This window comes from Ailuropoda melanoleuca, chromosome 8, assembly GCF_002007445.2.
Source record: "Ailuropoda melanoleuca isolate Jingjing chromosome 8, ASM200744v2, whole genome shotgun sequence".
Lineage (NCBI taxonomy): Eukaryota > Metazoa > Chordata > Mammalia > Carnivora > Ursidae > Ailuropoda > Ailuropoda melanoleuca.
Genome location: NC_048225.1, coordinates 444,300 through 450,635, shown reverse-complemented (window position 1 = coordinate 450,635; position 6,336 = coordinate 444,300).

Below are 6,336 nucleotides of genomic sequence, written 5' to 3'. Positions count from 1 at the left end.
CCCTTGACCTTTCTTGCTCCCATCCATCTTTTGGGTTCTATACCATTTTCCCTCAAATGCCATTTTCACTCATGCTCTCCCCCTCGAAACTGTAGTGTGTCACACACGACCAACAACTATGGTCACATCAACAATGACTCATATTTGCATGACACTTTTACTGGCACATACGTTACCCTCTCTTTTTCTTTTCTTCCTTGCTTTCTTTCTTTCTTTCTTAGTAACCTCTACACCCAACGTGTGGCTTGAACTCACAATCCAAGATCAAGGGTCGCACGCTCTAAGGACTGAGCCAGCCAGGCGCCCCATCCCATTGTATTTAATTCCCATCTTTCTTTCCAGATTTCAAGACCTTCAATCAACTGTTGCCCTTTTATTTCATAAGACTGTTTTTTCTCAAACATTTTAAGTAGATTTGTTCTAAAAGTTCTAAAACCAGGAACATGAGTATCATCTTTGACTTCTCTAATCTCCACTCCCCACCTCCAATTCAATCCATCAAGAAACATTGGCTCTGGGTCCAAAAATACATCTGGAATACATCCACTTCCCTCCGTACATTACTCGGCTAGCCTTCCCATAGCAAAGTATCACAGAGTGAGATAACGGAAATTAATTTTCCCACAGTCCTGGAGGCCAGAAATCCAACCACAAGGTGTCGGCGAGGCTGGCTTCGTCTGAGGTTTCCCTCAGCTTGGAGACGGTGGTCTCTTGGTGTCCTCGCACGGCCGTCCCTCAGGGTCTCCATGTCCTAATCTCTTATCAGGACACCAGTCACATTGGGTGAAGGCCCACCAACAGCACCTCATCTTACCGTAATGACCTCTCTGAAGGCTTCGTCTCCTCATACAGCCACATTGTGAGGTACTTCCACACATGAGTTTTGGGGAGGACACAATTCGGCCCATTGTGCTCCATCATCACCGAAGCCATCCATGCCCAAATTGCCTTCATGTCTGACTAGATGGCGATGCTTTCCACGTCTTCTCACTCCTCGACCATACGATAGCCACAGTGCTCTTTTAAAAACATGCACCACTCCCTTACTTAAAGCCTTACAGTGGTTCCCCGTTGCACTACCATTAAATTCCAAACTCATTTCGATGGCTTATAAGATGTGTGCGATCTATTTCCCCAACTTCAACTCAGGCCATTCCTTCTTGCCTGCTCTGCACCATTCGCAGCGACGTCTGTCCATTCCTAGAACCCGCTAAACTCATCTCCATGTCAGGCCATGTGCATGTGCTGTTCTCCTGAGAACATTCAAATGCTTACGTCTCAGGTCACGTGTTACCTCCTCAGAGGAGTCTTCTCAGACTAACCACTCTTTCTTAAACATTTTTTTTCTTATTTTTTAAGTGAGCTCTATGCCCAACATAGGGCTCAAACACGCGATGCAAGGTGAAGAGTCCCGTGCTCCACCGACTGAGCCAGCCAGGTGCCCCTCGGGCTAGTCACTCGCGATTTATTTCCTAGAAAAATCGTAATTTATAATTGCTTTATGCACTTTATCATATTTTTGTCACTAGGCTGTATGTTTTTTAGAAGCAGTGATTTTGTGTTTTGTTCGCTGTGTCCCGAGGATTAGCACTGTGCCTGGCGTCCAGTAGACTTCGTTGAGTGGTCTCCTTCTCTCAGCATCTCTGCGCTCTATTCAAGGATGTCTGTAATCCCTCCTCTACACCATAGCACGGAGCATTCTCTCGCCTGGAAACTGTTCCTCCTCTAAGCCAGTCTACGACTGTCATTCTTAGTTTTTTTTTTAATCAGAAATATTTATTTTTACGATTTGCTCGTAAATCTAAAGCATCATGAGGCATTTAGGTATGTGGCCATGAAGACAACTATTTAGATGTATCACTTATATTTCTGTGCTGTCCATACTACCATTCCTCTTCTCTAAACCTTTGTAGTCATTTCCATCCCAATACTCCACTAGTAACCAACATATTATAAAAAGACTGACAATTAACAGATCAAATAGCATTTCTCTTTTCTGTCACAATAAAAAAACTCCTGAAGAAAAATATTACATTGATTTTACTATTTTGCTCTGTGTTTAATAGTTTGTTTTTTAGGGGCACCTGGGTGGCTCCGTCGGTGAAGCGTCTGCCTTCGGCTCAGGTCATGGTCCCAGGGTCCTGGGATCAAGTCCCGCATCGGGCTCCCTGCTCAGCGGGGAGTCTGCTTCTCCCTCTGCCTCTGCCCCTCCCCCTGCTTGTGCACACATGCTCTCTCTCTCTCAAATAAATAAAATTTTTATTTTTTTTATTTATTTATTTTTAAAGATTTTATTTATTTATTCGACAGAGATAGAGACAGCCAGAGAGAGAGAGGGAACACAAGCAGGGGGAGTGGGAGAGGAAGAAGCAGGCTCATAGCGGAAGAGCCTGATGTGGGGCTCGATCCCAGAACCCCGGGATCACGCCCTGAGCCGAAGGCAGACGCTTAACCGCTGTGCCACCCAGGCGCCCCTCAAATAAATAAAATTTTTAAAAAAATAGTTTTGTTTTTTCTTTCCATGTGCAATCACTTTAAAAAATGTTTTCATTCTCGAAGTACATTGACCTGCAACGTTACCTTAGTTTTGGGTGCAGGAGAATCCCATGCGCCACTCAGAGCTCACGCGACCAGGAGGTCACCATCTGTCACCCTGCGACGTTATCAAGCTTTAACCGACTACGCTCCGTCCGCAGTGCCGCTCATCCCCGCGACTGGAAGCTTTGACCTCTCGACCCCCTGGCCCCTTCCCCTCTGGTGACCACCGGTTTGTTCTCCACATTCAGGAGCCTGTTCCTGGTGGTGGTGTTTCGTTTGTTAGACTCCACATGTGGCAGGACATGTTACTTGTCGTTCTCTGACTTACTTCACTGAGCACAACACCCTCTGCTCCCCTCGTGCTGTTGCAGAACCATCATTTATTATTATTTTTTTAAGATTTTAAGTCATCTCTGCACCCCATGTGGGGCTCGAACTCTCAACCCCGAGATCGAGAGTCACAGACTCCATTGACGGAGCCGGACAGGCACCCCCAGTTCCCTCTCATTATGGATCGACCTTGGCCCCGACCTCTCCAGGTGCCCTCGGAGCTCTGGTGCCGTGTTTAGCCTTCACGTGTGAAGTACTTTTAAGCAGAATCTCTGTTTTATTCTATCATATGTTATGGGAATACAGGTGACAGTTGACCAAGAATTTGGTTGAATTAAAGTTAATTTCTATTGTCGTAGCTGGTTTTCACTTTACTATTTCTGTCACATGCCTTTCTAGTCATGAAAAAGGCAAGGAAAATAATTTGCAGATTCCTAGCTTTTGCTAAAGCCCAGGGACTTATTTTTTCTCTTAAAGAAAAAAACCACACACACACACACCACCAAACCCAGTTTGGCCTGCCTGTCGCCATAACCTCTACCTGTGTGCCGGCTCAGGACACCGAGCGGGTAGGGATGGCCGCAGCCGGGCTGCAGGGCGGACGCTGCTAAACGTGGCTTTTACTGTACGACCGCACGCTTCCCTTGTGTTCTTTGCTCTGCTCTTTTGTTTGTGTCTGTCTCTCTTGCTTAAACTGAAGCGGTGGAGAGCAGAGCACTGGGGTTGCCCACCGTCACCACGGACGTGGCCAAGGAAATACACAGGATCACGCTCGGCCCCACACAAACAGTGAGAGCATCTAAAAACGTAAATACCCCTTCACGTCCATCAGACCGAAAACCACGACAACTTGTGAGTCCTGTCTCCAAGAAAACTTCAAGGTTCTTGAGAGGGACTGGGTATTTCTCTGTAGGTCTCACCGCACCTGACACTGTCACAGGCACTAGAACGGAAACCCTCCAACGTAGACATTTTGTCTAATTTGCTCACTGCTGTACCTGCAAGGGCCTCGGAAGTGCCCGGCACGGGGTCGGCAGTCTGCAGACACTTGCTGGAGAAGGAAGGACCTGGCTGGCCTGCTGGCTGACTAGGAAGCCTGCAGGCTGCTCTTGGACCGTCAGAGTCAGGTTTTCAAAGCTGTGATGACCAACGTTGGTTGAGCGCGGTGCTGGGACAGGAATGACAGGGCAGGACAAGGGATTTCCCCTCCCCGACCACAACTTCCTACCACAGTTCCCACTTCCCAGTCCTCGGTACCGCAAATACTCAACATGTCATTATTCACCGTTGCTAATGTTTTTTGGGGCCATGTTTGATTTTCTCTGCTGAGCATTCCATTGTCACACACTTCAGGATGCTGAGAGAGGTTTCCCTCACTAGTAGCTCAGACGGGTCAATTCTGTGCTTTGACAACTATGATAATCTGCTAGTCGATCTTTGGACTTGGGACTTTCTTCACCCCCATTCGTCACCGCCAGACTAATCTTTCCAGAACACCACTGTCCTGATGCTACTGCCCTGCTCAGAAGTCTTCATGACCACTAGGCAACCCCATTTCCTGGTGTTGGGCCCGCAGCCCCCAGGGACCAGGTCACTCTGCCTCCTCTGTGTTATTACCCACACCTCCTGCACAGGACTCCTGCGCTGTAGCCGGTCGGGTGTCCTGGAGTCCTCAGACCACCTGTGGAGCCCCCCAAACCGTCTGTATTGTCTTTGCTCACGAGACCCCAGGGTCCCAAGCTCTCTGGCCCCTTTGAATTGTCCAAATTACAATCCCATGAGCCTTCTTCCCTTAAGTAACGTCTGGAATTTCTGGAATGCTCTCAAGTCCCAGGACACCACTCTGTGGTCACCTGTCCCCATGGTCCAGTTCCCCCTTCAGAGAAACCCTGACCCCCTGGGCGGTCACAGGGGGCTGCTTCCGAGCCGGCTTGGGGGGCCGCTGCTGCCCCGTGCACGCAGGCTGCCTGTCTAGTCCCACCCGTGTGGCTACACCAGGATCCACAGCAGTGTGCGGAACGAACACGGGGCTGAGCATGAGGGTGCTCTGGGACCTTCCTCACCCGCCTCCCCACGCCCCTCCCCACACCTGCAGCCGCGCCAGAGAAGAGGTGCTGAGCATCAGTCGAGCGCCAGGCACCGTGCTGGGCTCCCGGGGGTTTTCATGACAGACACTAAACAGTTACAAATAGGCAAGCTGAGCAAATCATTCTACGTGTGCGACACGCTGCCAACGGAGCTCGGAGCACACGCGCACGTCCTCCCCATTCTCTGGGGCCCAGAGCAGGGGACCTAGTGCCCCACCTCTCATGCCAGCTCTGGTCAAATCAGTAATAAAAGAACCTATGAAAAAGCAATTCTGAACTTAAGGAAGACAGTTTTTTACATTACTATGCAGTTTAGCTCCCGATTTTTTCACATTTCCTCAATAGAGAATGAAAAGAGCCCAAAACCACACACACCGAGACCAAGTGCTTGGCCCTGGTCTAAGCCCAATGAGCTGTATTAACGTACGTAATTGTCACAGTAACCTACAAAGGGAAGCCCTGCTCTCCCATTTTACAGATGAGGCAAGTCAGGCAGGAGAGGTTGTAAGCAGCTCAGCCCCACAGCAAGTACAGCAGAGTCAAGAGCCCAGGCCGCCAGGCTGCCCGGCCCAAACTCCTCACTGCTGTGCTGCTGTACCCTCAACACCGATAATGTGCGCGACCACGGAGGGTCACTGAAGTGATCGCCCAGAACCACGGGGACATCTTCCTCAGAGGCGTTTCGTGCCTCCGCCTCTCATGCAGAGACAGGACACTGGCCACCCCGCAGGATCCTTCCCCAGCTTGGGCTCGGGACTTGGACCCCAGGGCCGGGCTCCCGCTCCCTGCCACCTCTCGCGTCCCGCCCCCACGCTCCCCTGTCCAGGTGCTGACGCCCTGCCCCTCCTCCGTGGAAGCCAGACTAAGGCTGGACTCAGGCAGCAGCTGGGCTCCACAGACACGCTCTTACACGTGACCTTCTCTGCTAGGCTTAGAGAGACTGGGTCTTCCCAAGGTAAACAGCACAGTGCCTCGCTACAAGAACTGTTGATTGACCAACTGACGGATTAGGAGAGCGTCCTCAGGTTGTAGGGTCTGTGTGGTACGCAGCAGGGCTGGTGCGACGTTTTAGTTCTTAATGTTACGTTTCTTATATGGCTTAAAAAATACCTACAGATATTAGGAACGTATCTGGAAAATATTCATTCAATAAATATTTGATGTGCCAAGCACTGTATTAGAAATGAGACAAACTGTCCTGAGCTCTATACCCCAATTGCCAACTGTTTTCCAGATAAATCCACAGGGACAAATCCTTATCCCTACAACACAGAAGCATATTCCAAACTTGCCTCTCCTCAAAGTCTCAACATTTCTTGCACACTCTTTATCACCTTTGGGATGCATGTCAATCATTTCTTTCTTTCTTCCTCCCTCTCTC